This window comes from Mustela nivalis (genome assembly GCF_964662115.1).
Source record: "Mustela nivalis genome assembly, chromosome: 8".
In the NCBI taxonomy this organism is placed as follows: Eukaryota; Metazoa; Chordata; class Mammalia; order Carnivora; family Mustelidae; genus Mustela; species Mustela nivalis.
Genome location: NC_139027.1, coordinates 13188952 through 13208267, shown reverse-complemented (window position 1 = coordinate 13208267; position 19316 = coordinate 13188952). Strand labels below are relative to the sequence as shown.

General features: G+C 38.3%; 1 long non-coding RNA gene across 1 annotated transcript in view; it reads right to left on the bottom strand.

The window, feature by feature from the left end:
• Nucleotides 1-19316, bottom strand: part of LOC309870789 — a 283974-nt gene that overhangs the window by 259151 nt on the left and 5507 nt on the right. Inside the window, exon 2 of the long non-coding RNA XR_014314813.1 lies at nt 13582-13653. This is a non-coding gene — a long non-coding RNA (uncharacterized lncRNA). The remainder of the gene's footprint in view (nt 1-13581; nt 13654-19316) is intronic.

Here is a 19316-nt window from a genome sequence, read left to right as displayed (position 1 = left end):
ACCTTTTCCTTTCTAAAATAAAAAGCATCTAGGCTTTGGGGTAAAATGTTCATGGCACTCTTTTTTAATGCCCTACTCTTCTCAAGATGGAGCAAAATAACCTCACAACCATACAGAAACTAGCCAACATTCCACCACAAAATTTACTGTAAATACCCGATTTGGGTAAAGAATTCCTAATATCACTGTTTGATTTAATAACTACAGGATACTACTTCCTCTGCACAGATTTCCAAAACTTAAATAAACCTAGCATTCCTATCAACTGTTTACAAAAATATTTGACATTTTTTTTCTCCTTGGTAGACTTAAAGACTTTAGAATTGCACTTGCAGGGAAGGAATGGTTTGATATGTCTGACATTTCATATCAAATTCAAATGATATCAATTGAACGCACACTTCATTGGAAAGTTAAGAAGAAATGCAAAGTTTCACCCATTTTCATTTTCTTAATGTTTTGAAAACTATAACCAAAATGTTTCTGTAGAACAACAATAAAAATGAGAGCTAGAAGAAAACTTGGCAATCAAGAAGAACTAGATCACTTTACGAATGCTTAAACTAGAGTTCAAACAGGTTAAGTAATGGGTCCAAGCTAGATCTTACTTGAGCCAGGACAGAAGTCCAGGACAATGACTCTAAGTCCAATCATGCTAATGGGTACTCCAGCACAATGACCAATTTACAGTTATAACACAGTATCCTTCCAGGCTTCCTCTGCAGCTAGTCAGCAAAACACACAGTCAGGGTTTCCATCTACAGCTTTTTCCCTCAGCACCTCTCAGAATCATGTACAATCAATCCCTAATGCCCATGATTTCTTTTTCTGTTGTACAAAGGAGGCATTAAGTCCAGAAACAAAATGAGAACTCTCTGGAGGATATAGGAAGGGAAAGGACTAGCTCAGCCCAAGGATAGATGTTCTGGAACAGGACTGAAGAAAAGCCAGGCACCCTCTCTAGCCTGACATGTTGCTTGACACCTTCACCAGTAGAGAATCTTTCTTTTGGACTAGAAGTCTCTTCAGTTTTCCTAATCTACTCTGGTTACCTTAAGCCAAAATGCACCATGGAACGGCAGCTTGAAGAGATGGAACAGAATAGGAGGTAGTGTTTATGTACATAAAGCAGTGTTGATGTACATCAGCTTTTATTTAGTATGCGGCATATTCTAAATTGGCACTAGGGTAAATCTGGCTTTCTAAAAACAAACACTTTTTTTGAAGATTTTCTTTATCTTCAAATAATTTTATTTATCTGAGAGAGAGAGAGCACAGAGGGACAGGGTTAGGGTCAAGCAGACTCCCGGTTAATTATTGAGCAGGTCTTGACCCAGGACTCCAAGATCATGACTTGATGGAAGGCAGACACATCCAACTGAGCCACCCACGTGCCTCAGAACAAACATTCTTGTAATCATGATCCAGCCTTCCCATGCCACACTCCCCACCAAGCATCCTTCATTACAGCTCCTCCGACTGCTCCTAATTCTGCAGACAGAGTCTATATAGTCCTATCTCCACACTTCTCGTCATGGCATGTTTTTCTAGAATGACTATCCCTTGTCCACATTCATTCACCAAAATTCACGCTTGCAACAAAATCCTTCTTTTCCCCCCATATCTCTCTTCTTCCATGTTTCTTTCCCAATCTCTAAATCTAACCTAATCTCTAGGTTTTGTTCCTATAGAATTTTTCTTTGTGCCTCCATACTGCATTTAATGTTGCTTTTTGTTGGTCTGGTTTGGGTGGTGGTAACAATTTTCACAGGAGAATCTCCCAACTAGACCATTCAGGGCTGAATTTGATACATATTTCTAACTTGTCCTTAGCTAGCACAGTGGTTGGCACATGCAGCACACTCAAAACACATTTACTGAGTTTAACCTAGTTAATGTATACACTAGCATTACAGATGACTTAGTATGATTAATTGCTGATGTAAATCCTAGTACTTCTGGTGCAGCAGCAATTCCACTTCCTCCTCCTCCTCTTCTTCTCCTCTTTGAATCCTATTGTTGTTGTTGCCATTAGTATTCATATCATTATTATCTTGATCAAGAACTCAGAAATATATATTGCCTGTAAGACTTGTCAACATATATGGACACACTTGGCTGCTGTATGAAGTCTATAGGTCTTGGCTCCATTTGGTACAGCACAAGATAGCATCTCCTCTCTTAAATCAACCAAGAGTCTGAGCAGCAGAGAAAGCCTCTGGTCATGCTTCTTTTTGCCATGGCATATATAAATTATCCCTGACCATTAAGGCATAAAATAAAGTAACCTTAAAAAATGCAGGAAGCTATAAATTACCCTGAAAATGTTTTAATCTCTCACTATCAGCTCTTCTTTGGATCGCAATCAAAGGGTATCCCATTTAAAGAAGCCCTTATGGGTTTCTTCTCCAGCAGAACGCTTTGCTTCAAATTAATGTCTGGGATGGAGGAAAAGCCATTTATGTTTTGTTATAACGTCTCAAAAGGATATATCTTGTATTTTCAATTAAACGTCTCAAAAGGATATATTTTGTATTTTCAATTAAAGCCCCCTGAATTCATGTTCTGTTTCCAAATAAAAGAAGTTTGAGAAACAATAGGCATTTCACATACCAAATTTTTATCACAAAATATTACTATGTAAAATTGTCCAAACAACCTTGCTAAAACAGCTGTTTGAACAACTGGATGACTCCCTTACAAAAAAACTCTTTCCCTATGAGTACCCCTCACCCCCACCCGCCCACAAGAGGCATCTCCTACACCAAGGTCTTTGTGACAAGTGATGACAGTAGGCACTCCAGTTTTCCAAGTCAACATCACTAGGCTCCTCATCACTGCAAGGAACCAAAGGTTGCTTCAGTAGAATCCTGTTGAGAAAATGCTGTTTGTAAGAATAAAATTTATTTGTCCACAAAGTAAACAAATTATTCAGAAAAAATTGATAACTTACAAAGCTAACTCTGCAATATTTCTATATGTATCTATTTATAGACACTTATATATATTTATCTATACATTTTGCATAGATCCACTTCCCAACATTCAGACTATCTGTCAGCAGTCTCTTAATTCCTTGCAACCTATATGTGAACTCCACCATAGAATGAATGATCACATTTATATTTGGGTTCATAAACTGTTCATAAAATATTTTTAGTACCTTATAAAGTACTTGGCTTATGTTATTATAAAAGGGAGAAATGTGTAAGCTATACATCTTACTAAAATTCAGGTTTCAAAATATTGCAAATACACATATTTCCTCAAAGTCATCAGAAGTGGGCCTGGAGCATTCTGAAGAGAGCACAAAAGAGTTTCTGGGTCTACTTAGGTCTGTATCCCCAGTGCTTAGTCCAGTACTCAGCACACAGCTGGTATTTAATAAATATCTATAAGCTAAATAAACAAAGTAAAAATTAAATCTTATAGGAGGCTGTAAGGTATGATGGGAAGAGCAAAATTTGAGTCCTAACTTCAATGTCTCCTGGATGCAAAATTTGAGGTCACTATTGATGTCTCTCAGACCCCAAGCTTCTGCCAAAACACAAACAGTAATCTTCAAGGTGTGGTTGTGAGAATCAAATGAGAACACATGTGAAAGTCTTCTTATAACAATAATACTACCATCTATTCAGTGCCAGCTATGTGCAAAGCAATTTCTATGATCTAACTTCTAATTCCCATAACAATTTTTCCAGCAGGTACTAGTATCTCTGAATTTCAGAAAAAAATTACATACCCAAGTTCCCTACTTCTGTTGGTTTCAATTTTTTAATTTAACAGGTGGGAGGGGCTCCTCGCCTGACTATATTGTAGCCACTCAGTCACAGGTAAGCACCTGGACAGTAAATAGATAATCCAGGTTTTGAAGTCAGATCAAAATGTGTGTGAAAGTGCTCTGCAAACATATGAAAGTACACACAGCGGAAGATACTATTATTATTTTTTTTAAGATTTCATTTATTTATTTGACAGAGAGATCACAAGTAAGCAGAGAGGCAGGCAGAGAGAGAGGAGGAAGCAGGCTCCCTGCCAAGCAGAGATCCTGATGCAGGACTCGATCCCAGGACCCTGAGATCATGACCTGAATCGAAGGCAGAGGCTTAACCCACTGAGCTACCCAGGCGCCCGGAAGATACTATTATTAACATAATTTTATATCTTGTTCAGAGGAATTAGAATAGTCATTACACACATTTCCTGAACCTGGAAGCCTTGTGTGATTTTCAGGTTTCACTTACAGCATGTTACAAAGCATGGCAGGACAATAAAGTGGTGGTAAGAAGCCCAAATAATATGAAATCACTCTCTTCTACAGTCCTGGGAATAAAGGAGAAAAGGAAACTCAAGAACTTGAAGATTGTGCCAGAAATTCCATTTTGGAAGGAGGATGCTGTCTTCAAAGCAGCTAGTGCCTCCCACTTCTCTGTGTTTTGATATACAGCCCGTCACCAGCTTTGGTGAAACTATTTCTCATCCTCTACAAAAACCTAAGGATCACATCCCAACCACTTCTGGGGAAATGCCACATCTCCTAGGGCAAGTGAGAAAAGAACATTTCAATTTTATGGCAGCATGAGCCAAAATGTCATCTAAAGGAGCCTGGAGGAAAAAGAGAAGTAAAATATTATAAATGAACATTCCTTCTTCCTCAGTGGAGGGACGAAGGAAAGAATTTAAGGCCAGATAAGGAACCCAAGCCAGAGATACTACAGCATTTTACAGCCTGAGGTCACCAGAAGGGGGACAGGAGGAGGTCAGGATAGAGGAGTAGAGCAAGTGCTAGGCCAAGAAATGTAGGGGAAATGTGTAGAGTTAGTCCTTGGAGGCTGTCGGGTGAGAACAGGGAAAGAGAAATGGGGAGGCTGCCAGTGAAGGTGTTTGGGGCTGCTTGAGAATATCAGATTTCTTTCTGAGAATAATGGGTCAACAGGCACAGTGACAGATTCTAAATCAAGAATAAACTAAAAACACTAGGATAGCCCGAGGGAGATTGCTACCAAGAGTCTTCCCTCTCTAGGCAAGATAGGTTAGTTATGTCAGATTGCTCCATCCCTGGAATGAAATACATGTGCAAACTCAGCAAATATAAAACAAAGAATATAGTAATTCTAAGTTTGGGAACTGATTAAAGAGCAGAAAACTGCAAATTTTAAGACTTGAAAGTGGTGGGGGGATGACATGAGTGGTTGTGAAATTTTAACTGAAGAGTTGTACCATTTATTCAGGGGCTGGTGAAAATTCCCAGAAGGGAACATGTGGCAAAGTTGGCTATGAGGAGTCAGAACTGTACTCACCCTTCTCCACGAGCATAAGAGGAATTCGGAAAATTCCAGGAGAAAGCATAATGAGGCTACAAACTGGGACCAGGGGACTCCATCAGACTCACATCTTTCACTAAACATTCAAGGCATTGGAAAGCTTTGAGTCTGTTTTTCTCATCTACCTGAGAAAGCTGAATTGTAGCATCACAGTTTTGCTCTTGGGTTGAAGAGAATAAATATTTCTTTCACTCCAGCTCCTAGAAATCAGGGAGTCTCTCCAGTACTTGCAGTGACAAATTCTAGGGTATCTTTGTAGTTTACTTTCTAACTTGTTAGCTTATTAAAATGGACACTCTCTTCTCAAAGAAAAGTCTCTATCTCTTTCCCACTTCTGGTATTGCAATCACAAATCCCTAAACCATAAGGCTGTGCATAGTTGCTGCCAGTCTGTATGTTAGTATCTTTGAACATGTCTATCCCAGAGTTGTAGAGATGGCTAGTTTCCTGAGGAGCACAATAACTATAATCAAAATACCGATAAGCTAGTAAGTTTTGAGTGTAAGATGTCATTCTAACATAATACTACATCTTCCCTCACAATAATCCCTTATAAGAGGTAGATAAATATAGTCATTACCCATACTTTACAAATGAAGAAACTGAAGCATAGGGACAGTCAAAGATCTGGCCAAGGTTTGCACTCAAACAAGATTTGCACTCAAACAGATTGACTCAATGCTGTCAACTATTGTGTGATAACTTATTGAAGTCCAAGTGCAAAAAAAAAAAAAAAAAGGTGGGGGGAGGGTTCTCAGCACTTTGGAATAGAATGTACTCTCTACTACCAAAGCCAAAGTTTCACTTGATTTTGTAGGCATTTTTCTCTGAGCTTCCATAGTAATATATATCCATCTAAATTATCCTATAGCACACTGCTACAATTATTTGCTTAAACATCTGTGTCTCTGCTTAGGGTATGACAGGCTTAAGAGCAGTGACTATATGCTTTGTTTAGCATCCTCAGTGTCTAGTATAAGACTGGAATATCATTGGTACTCTACAAATTTAGTTAAAGGAGTGAATAAATTAAAGTCAAATTATGTTTTTCATTCTTTCATTATTCTTTTCATTAATTTACTATGGGCCTATTATGGGCCAGATCCCATGCTAAGCACTGTGAACAACAAAATAAACTGGTCATAGTTCCTGCCTTCAATATGTTCTCAATCTAATCAGAAAGCTAGATGAATAAATGGAAAATTTCAATAGAGAGTAAAACATTCTTTGACAGAATGAAGGATGTGGTATTACAGGAACATAAAGAAATAACACAAACTTAGCCTGAGGTTGTCAGTCAGGGCTCCCTAAAAGAGGTTTTGAAACACCCTCTGGGAATTAGCTAGACACCATGGACATAGGCCAGTAAAAACATGGGGGTATTTGGGCACTTTCATGTGGTTGATGTAGTACAGATTATGAGAAGTCCATTGGGAAAGAACACTGAAAATGCAACTAGAGGTAAGATGTAAAGAGCTAAAAAGGTTAAACACTGAATTTCCTCCCCAAAGATCATGGGGAGTCATGGGTATACGGCAAGCAAGCAATAGAGTAGTACTAAAAAAGACCTTAGTTCCACTTCAGGTGAGTCATCGACCAGAAAGCAGGCACTGAGACATGGGGAGAAAAAGAAAGCACAGGGTCTGTCAAGAATGGAGGGTAAGTTACAGCTCAATTGTTGGGTGTGAAGAAGCAGAGGAGCAGAAGGTAGCACAGAGTGGCCAAGCAGAGTAGTTTTGGATTCATACAGAACTGCACTCAAATCTCATCTCTTGAGGATGTGCTTGTGTAAACTTGGGCAACCTATGTAAATGCTCTGTGCCTCAGTTTCTCTTTCTATACCCTGAGAATAAAGTCACTAGCCATGTAAGATTGATCTAAAGATTAAAGGGGGTAACATGTAAAATCCTCAACTGGAAAGGAAGGTAAGGATTTCTCTGTATTATGTTAACAACACTTTGCCAAAAGCACAGACATTCTACAGAGAAGCCTTTACCTTCTTCCCCATATAAGCATTTTATGGGTTATTTACTCTTCATTCCAATCTTACATGGTCAATGTTATTGTCAGAGAACTCAGGATACAACGAAGAGGAGCACTCTGAAGTTTTTCAGAAGTATTTTTTTCTTTGTACTTGCCAGACTCACATCACATTCAACATCTTCATCCCTCCACTCTACCATTTTCTAAATCCTATGTTATTATTACCAATACCAGCTGCCCTATTCAAATTGCTCTTTGCTTGGTGTGAAACTCCCTTCTGGGATCCATCCACTGATGGGCTTCGAGAGCTCAGCTGGTTAAGAGACCCATGTGGCCTACATGCACATCAAGATACCAATCATCACTCACAAACAGCTTATACCAGACAGGATTCTCACTTCAAGCAGCCTATTGCCAATCATGTGAATGAACTGGACTGCTATCAACCATACTAGCAAGAAAACTTCAGAAGTATCAGTCCTATTAAATCGCTATTCCTTAGAACACTTACCCAGGCCGTCACTGTATTTATTTTAATATATTTATTTCAATTGCTCTAAAGATAACAAGGAACCTGAGTGGTCCTATTGTTTCCTCACTCTGGGTGATGAGTTAATCTGTCTCAAGTCATATAATAACCTCCATTTACCCTTAGGCACATAGTATGCCAACTGATGGGCTAGCATGTGGTGGTGCCCCTGGCTTAGAGACCTGCAAGGAGGAAAGACTCCACTTATCTCAAATCTGCTCAGGAAAGTGACCTTGACTTCACATGGATGATGGCTGGGAAGAGAGGAGCACTTGGGCAAGGAGATGATTGGATTCCAATCTGTGGCCTTTCCATCCAATCAAGGGCATTCCCTTTAGTCAGGCCTACAACCAACAAAATTTGTACCCAGAACACTAACTCAGTAAACAGTAAGTTCTAAAGATGCATACATATAATAGGAGAAATCTGAGCCCTCAGAGAAAGCATAGACATTTTTACAAAATGCAGTTCAAAATGCTAACATGTACTGCAATAAAAGAATGTACAAACATTACAGAAACACCAAGGAGAATGCAAGTATAACACAGGTAAATAACTTTCTTAAATAAAAAAAAATTATTACACTAAATGCTTTACTCCATTATCTTGTTTAATTATTATAACAATATTATTACATGCACACCATTGTTATCCTCATTTTACATATAAAGAAATTGGGACTCAGAGCTTAAGGCTGTACCTTAAGCATGCACTGAAGGAAAGACTAAAGTACAGATTGTTGAATCTATACATCACCTCAATGGACATTAGGAAGAATCCAGCAATACCTCACTTACGCACAATCATCTAAATCTCCCAAAAGGAGCCAGAGTAGAACCTAGCAGACTCAGACATAAGTTTTCCATCACATGTCCCCAAATGCCTTGAAGTCCCAGACTCTAGAGAGATCCTCTTCAAAAGGAATTTCTACTTCCATCTTCTGCCTCTTGATATCTACTGCCTTGGTTCATGAACTCATTTGCTTTTGCCTGAATTATTGCAGCAGTCTCTCTGGGGGCCTGCCTGATTGACTCCACTCAGGTGTTTTACTTTTTTTATTATTTTACTGAGGTATAATGTACACATAACAAAATATAATAACAAGCAACAAATTTAAGTATTTAGTTTGATGAACTTTGAAAATTGTATATATCCCTCTAACTAAAACCTAAAACAATATGTAAAATATATTTGTCTTTACCTTAGGTTTTCAACAGTTTGACTATGATATGCCTAGGTATGGTTTTTGTTTTTGTTCTGTTTGGGGTTCAAAGGTCTTCTTGGATATGTGGGTTGATATCTTTAATCAGTTTTGGAAAATTCCTAAGTTGTATCTCCAGCCATTTTCCTTTACCATCTCACTTTCCTCTTCTGGCACTTTAATCACACCTATTTTATGTCATTTGTTATTATCCCACCTATTCTAGATACCATGATCCATTTTTTCAATCATTTTTCATTTCATGTTTCAGTCTGGATAACTTCTATTCGTCTGTCAAGTTTACTACTCCTTTTATTCTACTGAACTTAGTCTATTATTAAGGTCAGTGAATAAATTATTCAATTCTGGTATGCTATTTCTAGTATTTCCCTTTTTAAAATAATTTCCACTAAGTTCCCTACATACACATGCACGATGTTCACTTTTTCCTCTAGATCTGTAAATATATTTATCATAGCTCATTTAAAGAAACTTTATGACAATAAATCCAGGTCCTCCTCATTTGTGTATAATTCTATGACTATTCTTCCTTTGATTATATTTCCATGTTTCTTTGTATTTTGTATAGCCTTTTTATTGTATGGCACAAATTGTGACAATAGGAGTTGGGGTCAAAAATATTTACCCCAGGGCGCCTGGGTGGCTCAGTGGGTTAAGCCGCTGCCTTCGGCTCAGGTCATGATCTCAGAGTCCTGGGATCGAGTCCCGCATCGGGCTCTCTGCTCGGCAAAGAGCCTGCTTCCCTCTCTCTCTCTCTCTGGCTGCCTCTCCATCTACTTGTGATTTCTCTCTGTCAAATTAATAAATAAAATCTTAAAAAAAAAAAAGATTCTTTAAAAAAAAAAAATATTTACCCCAGAAAAGTGTATACTCTTCCTCTAACATAAGCCTGTTTATCTATGTGAGTATGGGTCCAGGAGGGACAGAGATGAGGTTGAGTCCATCTAAATTGGGTTTTGTTACAGATCTTGTTAGGCAATTTACCACTGGCTTTGAGATGATCTGAGGTCACAATCAGGACATTTTTTTCAAAGTGACTTAGGATCTGAGTATGGCAAGACCCAGAAGGATGCATTAAACTCACTAGACCAGCCTTCAGATTTCTAAACCAGGAAGGTCTCTCTCTATTTTATACCTCAGTCTCCAGCTTTCTAAGTCACTTAGGAGTTATCTTTGCATTCTGGGCTTCTGCTCTGGGTTTTGGTGCCTCAGCATATCCCCTCTCCCCTGATTCCCTTCCCTCAGTCTTCAGTGGGCTTCTACAGCACCTTCAAGGAAAACCTGTTGCACAGCAAAAATATTTCCCTCAGCTCCCCTGTTCTAGCTATAGTTTTGTGCAAGTCTCTGGTTTGCAGTAAGTGAAAGCTCTGTGTGTTCTGGATGAATCTCACAGTTCTACCCCTTGTCTTCCATAAATTTTGCATATGAGGAATGAATTTTGTGCCTCAGAAGCATTTTATACAGTTCTTCTGCCCTGCCTTAGCCTTCAGTCTACCATGTATCTGCTCTCCATGAACACCCAGAGGAAAATGTTGGTGGATGGATAGAGATTCATTCTGCAACTGGAGATCCTCAGTATTCAAATCCTCATCCAGCCCAGGTGTAGCTATTAGGGGTTTATTAAAATGTCAGGCTGTTTCTCTTTACTCCTACATATGGTGTTTCCATGGCTCCTTGTTCCACCAAGGTTGAAAGCCACCATGAGTCCCTTCTTTTCTAGGAAAGGTTTGCCTCTTTCTGGAATTCAGCTCATTTAAGTTTCTTTGCATCCTTAGCTCTTTCCTGGACTTTTAAATAACTATGATTTTGCAGCCTGGCTTTTTTCTGATTTTCAGGGTAAACGTGGTTTTCTCACACAAATTTCTGCACCTTAACCAAAGTTGAAAGTCTCCTCCATTAATATTTGACTCCTCGAACTCATCATCCATACATCACCAGAAGTGATCTTTTAAAATATGTCTTATCATGCTATGCCCTGCTTAACCACTCAATGGCTTCTTATTGCTCATACTCTCCTCAGCATGGTTGGCAAGACCTTCCATAAAAGAGATTTTGCTCCTTTTTTTTCAGCTTTATTTAGTGACTTACATTTTGCAGCCCAATAATATTGAACAATTTCTAGAATCCACTTATTCACCAGGCTTTTCTAAGCTTGGGATATCCTTTTCCTCATATTTTGCACTGGGTTAACTCTTAATCATTGCTTAATACCAACCAGATAAGGCATCACCCTTACCAGGAAAAACTCCTGGCACACTACCTCCTCTTTCCTTCCTCTCCTCACAAAAGTTTAGATGTGCCTCTTCTGTGCTTTCACAACCATAGCCCCGTGTATATACTGTACCCATAATATCTAATATGGACTCATCCGATTATGTTTTACTAGAAGAAATTTCCATTTAGCCAAAGGACTGACTCCTAGTATGTGTCCCACATATAATAATTTCATTGTATACTTACTGAAATCATGAATGAAAAGGAGAAACATCAGATTTAACATCCTAAAACTATTTTAATGCCTATGAAGCAATATCCTAGGTACTGGATGTACAAATTGAACACAGGAGACAAAAATCCCTATTCTCACATTTTTTTTTTTTTTAGGTAACTTCTAGTTACAATACAGGAAAGAATTAAGAATACTAATTATTAGGAATTCTGAGTTAGGCCACAGATTTGACAGGATGCAATAAAAAATAGACAATTTTAGGAGTCAAAAAATTAAATTAAATATCATACAATGACATTTTTCCCTACAGGATGAAATCCATGGTCTGTTCTCAGATTTCCCTTTCCTCAGAAGCTTACTCTCCCTGTCCATCATGGGCTCATTCACTAGCCATACTAAGTCACTCTTCACTTTTTCCATGTTTGTCTGTGCTGACTGTACATATAATATGCTCATTTTTCAGAATTTTTCTTCACCTAACAAACCACTATGTTTTAAGATCACCCCTCTCAACCATTACTTTCTCTGACCACCATCTTCCAAGTATAGGTGATCCTTAGACCACTCAACTGATATCACTTTATTATAGATATCTGAATGTCAAAATGGAAATTTCAGCTCAGATCGTAAGATAATTGATATTAGACATTAAGTGGGAAAAATATAATGGACAGGGGAGGTGGGAAAGGTCTTCCTTAAGGTGGGAAAAGTCTTTCTGGAGAGGTCACATTTAACCTTAAATCAGAATTTTAAAAAAAGCATTATGATGCAAAAATCTGGAAGAAATAATTCTAGGCAACAGAGACAAGTGTCAAAGATACAATCTTGGTGAAGTTGAGGAATAGAAAGAGCAAAATGATACAAGATGAGATCAAAGGGAACTTTTAGATCATAAAGAAATATTGGAAATAGCAAGGAGATCAAATTTTATTCAAATGTTTTTGGATGCCATTGAAGGGTTTTAAATAGGAATATAAAATATGTTCAAACTTACTACTAATCTGGAGAATGTGTGTTAAAACAAGATACCACTTTAACCCTCAAACTGACAAATATTAATGAGTTGGACAATACTAGTGTGCCTTGGTGGCTCAGTTAGTTAAGTGTCTGACTTCAGCTCAGGTCAGGATCTCAGGGTCATGATATCCAGCCCCACATGGAGGCTCCATGCTCAGTGGAGAATCTGTTTGTCCCTTTCCATCTGTCCCTCCCCCCAATCATGCTCACATGCCCTCTCTCTCTCTCTCTCTCTCAGATAAATAAATAAAAGATTTAAAGAGGATACACTGAACAATACCAAGAATGAGTGAATAAATAGAAGTGTAAATTATTACAAATTATTACTTGTAGAGTCATTTGGAAACTCCTGTAAAGTTAAAGACATATATACCCAGCAATTCTGTTTCTAATGTATAAAATAGAAAAATGGTTCTCAAATTGGGGGTATTGACCCATTAATAGAACATAAAACCAATGCTGTAGATAAGGAGTAACACTTTTATAAACTAGAATCACATAGCATAGTGTAATCACATAGCATAGTGAAGAATAGGAAATAATCAGAAATTATCAGAAAGTAATCAAGGTTAAGTATCATTTTATGAAATTTCAATTTCAATCACATAAATACATAGAAATATGAAAGACAAAGGTTATAATGTAAAAAATATGTCTTACTGCATTAAAAAATGTTTTAAAAGTCACTACCCTAGAGAAACTCTTGCACATGTGCCCTGAAAGGTTTCCAAAAAGGTCAGTTACAACATTTTTTAATATATAGTAAAATTTAAAACAATTTCGATGTTGATCAACACAGAAATGAATAAACTTGTGAAACAAGTTTAAACAACCATATGGTGTAATACTATACAGAAGTGAAACTTAAAAACTAGACCCAAGTAGGTGAATCTCAAAAATAAATCTGAGAGATATACTACTTGATTCAAATAACACAATATAGTACATCCAGTAAAAAACATGCAAAAATTTTCTATATCTTCATTAGCAATACATATAGCAAAAATATCAATGCATTCATGGAAAAGACATTCACTAAAGTGAAAATAATGTTTACCTTTGAGAGCAAAAGAGAAAGGGTTGATGACCAGGACATTCAGGAATTTCTCTTCACTTTCATTGTTCAGTTCTAGAATTGAGTGATAGATACATAATTATCCATTATATTATTTTCCACAATTTTTGTATAACCCAAATATTACATATTAAAAAAATAATTCTGCTTGCCATGTGGGGAGGAATGTAGTGAAAGCAATAAATAGCCCTCAAGAGGTGTTGGGAGTGGTCTAGAAGAGAGACGATGGAGATGCAGGGTTCATAGAGTCAGTATTCAAAATGGGGAGAAGAAATGTTGGATCTATTTTGGAGGTGGAATGAAAGACCTTGGTTGTGAATTAGATATGAAAGGGACTGGTGATGAAATTTAAGATGAAAATTAAGATTGCTTCCTGGTTTTCACCTTTAGTAACTGTCGGGATGGTGTTATTGGCACAGGGAAGACAGAGAGAAACAGCTTTGGAAGGAAAAATCGGAAAGTTTAGTTAGGGTTTGTCCAGTCTGAATTATCTACTCAGCATCTAGCAGAGATGTCAAATAACAATTGAATATAGAAGTTTAGAAGCCAGGAAGCTGCAAGGTCCCGCTCTTTAGCATGCACCAGTATCCTTGAGGCACTAGGTTCTTCCACTTGTTGCAAGAAGACATTCAATGTACTTTGCAATGTGTTATTGTCTTGAACCTTAGGATTAAAAATTGCTTTTTATCTTTAGTCTTTCATCTCAAAGCTTTGAAACATATTTGAAGAATATACCCACTGATAAACCTACTTCTAAAGGAGTCCAGCAGTCAACAGCAACACTAAGCTAAACAGCCACTACGGGGCCCTCCTTCATTGTCACAAACATTTATGGAGCATGAGCAAATTCTATACACAAGCAGCCTGCAGGATCCCTTTGGGAATGAAGTTTTCACCCAAACCGTCACTGCCCTGAGGACATGAAATATAATGGAAACCAGAAGATAAACATAACAATCATCCCATAACACCCAATTTCCATTAAGTATTTTGGAGTGCATAGGATGTATTGGGCACTGCCCTAGATCTGGGAATTTTAACAGTGAGCTTGACACTTAATGCTGGTTAGAGCCAAAAAGCAAATGAAGATAAAGTTGCATCTCTAATAGCAAATGGGAAGTAAATAAAAATAAGGAGTCTAATAATTAAAATAATTTAATATCCTCTAGATTAAGGGTCAGCACCCTTTTTCTGTAAAGGTTCAGATAGTTAATATTTTAGGCTTAATAGGGCATATAGTTTCTGTTGCAACTACTCAATTATGCCATAGTATCACAAAAGCAGCCACAGACAACATGGAAAACAAACATGGCTGTGGGCCAAAAGTATATTTTTATGGACACTAAAATTTGAATTTCATGTCACTTTCACACTCACAAAACACTAGTCTTTTGACTTTTTTCCACCTACTTAAAATGTAAAAACTACTCATCAGTCACAGAATATATAAAAATAGGTGGTAGGATGTATTTAACCATGGCCCATCGGTTGCATACCCTTGCTCTAGATGAACTTCACAATTCCATCTCAGCCATAAGGTTAGTTGCATAATTTGCAGGGCCCACTGCAAAATTAAAGTGTGTGGAGATCAAACATTATTCAGAATTTCAAGACAGCTATGGCATAGCATTAAAGCAAGTGTGGGGCCCTTCTGAGTATGGAGCCCTGTGTGACTGTATAGCTCATAAGCCCATGAAGCTGGGTTGTCATGTATTTATATCTTCATTGCATTTCTATTTTACTAGGTGTAAACTGACTGTCATAGACAGTATTTTAATTATGTGTCCCTGGCATCTAGTATTTATTTTAATTTTATACCACTGGAACCTAACATAGTACATGGCACAGAGCAGGTGTTCAAACCAAACTTAATAGGATGAAGGCAGAATGCAGGAATGACTACAGTTAGAAGTTTTGTATATTTTGTTTCTTGAACTACATAGAAAAAATGATACTCTACTGTCCCGGAATGTTATAGTTCCTTGAAAACCTACCCAGAGGTCTAGAGATATGCATTTCTGGAATTTGAGTTATAAAATCATCTTGGTTTTTCCTTGGGATGTTGAGCTCTCTTTCTCCAGTCTCATCTCATCTCTCCTCCCACCTGGTACCTCACTCTCCAGGAAGAAGCATCCACTTCAGTTTCAAATGGGCCAAGTCCTCTCAGCTCCTGGAGTTTTTGCGTGTTGCTTCTTCTTCCTGGAAAGACTTTTTACCATCTCCCCTTGGATAAGCCTCAGTTTCCTTCACAGCTTTATTTGTCATCTTGATCCAGAAACCTGTCTTCTCACACTGTTCCCTACAACCTGCACTGGGTGCCACTCCTGCCATCTCCCAGACTTCCTGTCCCTGTGTCAGAGCGCTAATGGGGAAGCTTTGAGACTTCTTCCCCTGCTCCTCCAGTAGAGCTGGGCCAGCTTGTCAGAGGCAGGGATCATAGGGGCACTCATCTTTGTCTCTTAAGCACTTGGCACCCAATAGATGTTCAATAAATGTTTGATAAGTCAATGAATGAATGAGTGTATTGAAAAGCAGCCAGTAAATGTAGTCTGCCTAGGTCTTTTATTCATTTATTTATTTTTTAAGATTTTATTTATTCATTTGACAGAGAGAGAGAGAATGAGCACAAGCAGGAGGAATGGCAAGAAGAGGGAGAGGGAGGAGCAGGCTCCCTGTGGAGCAGGGAGCCAGATTTGCAGCTGGATTCCAGGACCCTCAGATCATGACCTGAATGGAAGGCAAACACTTAACCAACTGAGCTACCCCTGCACGCCTGTCTCGGTCTTTTAAAGGCTTATTTCCCTTGGGAAATCAGAACTAAAACAAAGGCCTGAAGCACCCCCCAAACCCCCAGAAAAACAACAGCTCACAAAGTTCACAAAACTCTGGAAGAGGATCTCCTTGGAAGAGTGTGGCCCATTGTGGATGGTGAAGGCAGCTGTGGCCACCCAGTGGTCGCTATTACAGTTCTCCGCAAAGCCTCAGCAAGTCTGAAGGGAAGGTTCTGCATTTGCCTTTCTCTTGTTTCATCACTGATTCATTCATGAGGCAAATATTTATTAGGTCCCAGGCACTGTTCTAGCATGGGGATGTGTCCATGAACTGAAACAGCCCCCTTTCTCATTAAGCTGACTCTCTAGTGGTGAAAATAGACAATAAACAAATAAACACACAATAAATGTCAGATGATAATAAGAGTTATGAAACACAAGAAAAACACAGTGAGGGACTTAGGGGTGGGTGGTCAGAGAAGGCTGCTCTGATTAGGTGAAAATTGAGCAGGGACCTGAAAGAAGTGTGGGAGTGTGTCAGCAGCAGTCCCTGTGGGGTGGAGGGAAGGATGCCAGAGCCCTGGGGCAGGAAGGAACAGCAAGTGGTCAGTGTGGCTGGGGTGTGGAAGGAAGGGGACCAGGGATAGTGAGAGAAAATCTGTCAAAATCCAGTCAAGGCAGGATCAGGAGGCTTTCAAAGGCCTGATGAGAACTTTGGAATGATTCTTCATTTATTCAATTATATTATTTTACTTTTAAAAAGAATGATAATAATAATCATAATACAGAGTAGATTTGGAGAATCTTCTGAATCTAGACACACTTTTCAGATTTTTGCAATTTTTATTTTATTTATTTATATTTTAAAAATTTTATTCATTCATTCGAGAAAGTGAGAAAGGGACTGAGAGAGAGAGAGAGCACGAGCAGGGAGTGGGACAAGCAGATTCCTGCTGATCAGGGAGCCCTATGGAGGGCTCAATCCCAGGACCCTGGCATCATGACCTGAGCCAAAGACAGATGCCCAGCCAACCGATCCACCCCGGTGCTCCAAGATTTTCACAATTTTTAAAGTTCCAATATGAACCAAGTAGGAGAAAAGATTTGGTTTTACCCAAGATTCTCCTGGAGAAACTCAACTAAGAAATGACAGGTAAGCTTTTGGCATATCTTCAAGTAGCATCCATAATAGAGCTCATTATCATATGACCATGATATGATCATATCATATGACCATTATGCAAATGGTCAAATCATAGTCTTCAAAATTTGCTTCCATGGAGTATATTTCAGATATCAGTTAGGCTTTTGTTGATGTTGTTTGTTTGTTTTTTAAGATTTTATTTATTTGAGAGAAAGCAAAGGTCAGAGAGAATGGATGGTGGGGAGGGGCAAAGGGAGAGGGAAAAGCAGACTTCTTGCTGAGCAGAGAGCCAGATGCAAGACAGGATGCCAGGACCCTGGGAGCATGACCTGAGCTGAAGACAGATGCTTAACCAACTGAGCCACCCCAGGCACCCCTCAGTTAGTCTTTTTTGTGACCAGCATTAAGGAAACCTCCGGGAAAAAAATCTTGCTACTCGTTGTTGCCAAAAATGACGAACATTTATATTGTACATTTATGTTTCAGCATTTCTGTATTCAAATGCTCATCCTGCTAAGGATCCAACCTCTGTTTCATTGTGTTGTTAATGAGAACTGAAAAAGAAATCACAAAGGGCACCTATCACTCTGCAAGCGGAAGATCTGGGTTCAAATCACAGCTCTAGGACTTCCCTGCTTTGTAACCTCAGACAAGTGTCCTAATCTTTCCTCTTCAGTTGTGTCATCTGTAGAGTGATGATGCTAATAATAGTACCCACTTGCCTGGGTGACTGGGAGGTTTTAGCATGCCCAGATTGTAGTAGGCATTACATATATGTTTGGTACCATTAATGTTTATAATAACATATGATTGTATATTGGGTTCTGAAAATACTATTTTTTATAAAAATCAAAAAGGATTCAGTTATTTATTTTCAAATTTAAGTTAATTCCACTTTAAAAATTTTCTAATTTCCAAACAACAAAGCCAATGTAATCATCAGCTGCTCTCAGAGACTGTTTCTCTACACAGAAATGAATAGTTTTAGAATGAATGAAAACGGAGTACTCTTAAATCAACAGTTTCATAATTTCATTGATTAATCAAGGCATTTGTGTCCTCTTTAGTCCATATGGTTTGGTGGGATGGTGGCTGGGTAGAAAGTTTCGACTATTCCTGTGTGTCCATATGCCCCATATTCCTCTGAGGAGGAAGGGGGAGGATAAGGAAGGGGCTGAACTGTGTGGTCATTGGAGAACCAGCGCAGTCTGAAAATCTGACCATTACAAAATCTGAGATCCCATGCTTACACTTTTGTCCTATAGCTTTTCAACTCATAGAGGGCTCAAAAACAGATTCTGAAAAATACAGTTAGAAAATTAATTTTAATCCATTTGATATTTCTTCCTTACATACTGACCTAAATAGAGGTTGGAACCAGGGACTTTTTAAATGAGTGCAAGAGACATTACAAAAGCTGGGTAGAGAGAGTAGTGTAGTTGCAATGAAAACCATATAGTCCACAAAGTCTATAATAGTATCTGGCCCTATATAGGGCCAGAATCATTTCTCTCAATCTCTCAATCCCTCTCTCCCTCTCCCACCTTCTCCCCTCATTCTGATCCTTCCTCCTCTGATTTCCTCCACTTCTTTCTCCTCCTTCTTTTTCCTCTTCTCCTATATAGAAAGAGTTTTTCAATCTCAGTTCTAAAACAGTATCTGACATATAGTATGTTCTTAAAAAATTTGCTGGAGGGATGGATGGATGGATGGATGGATGGATGGATGAATGAATTTAACCTTCATGAAAACTTAATTTCATAAAAGTTTTAAATGGTAGAGTTGAGATTTGAACTGAGTTC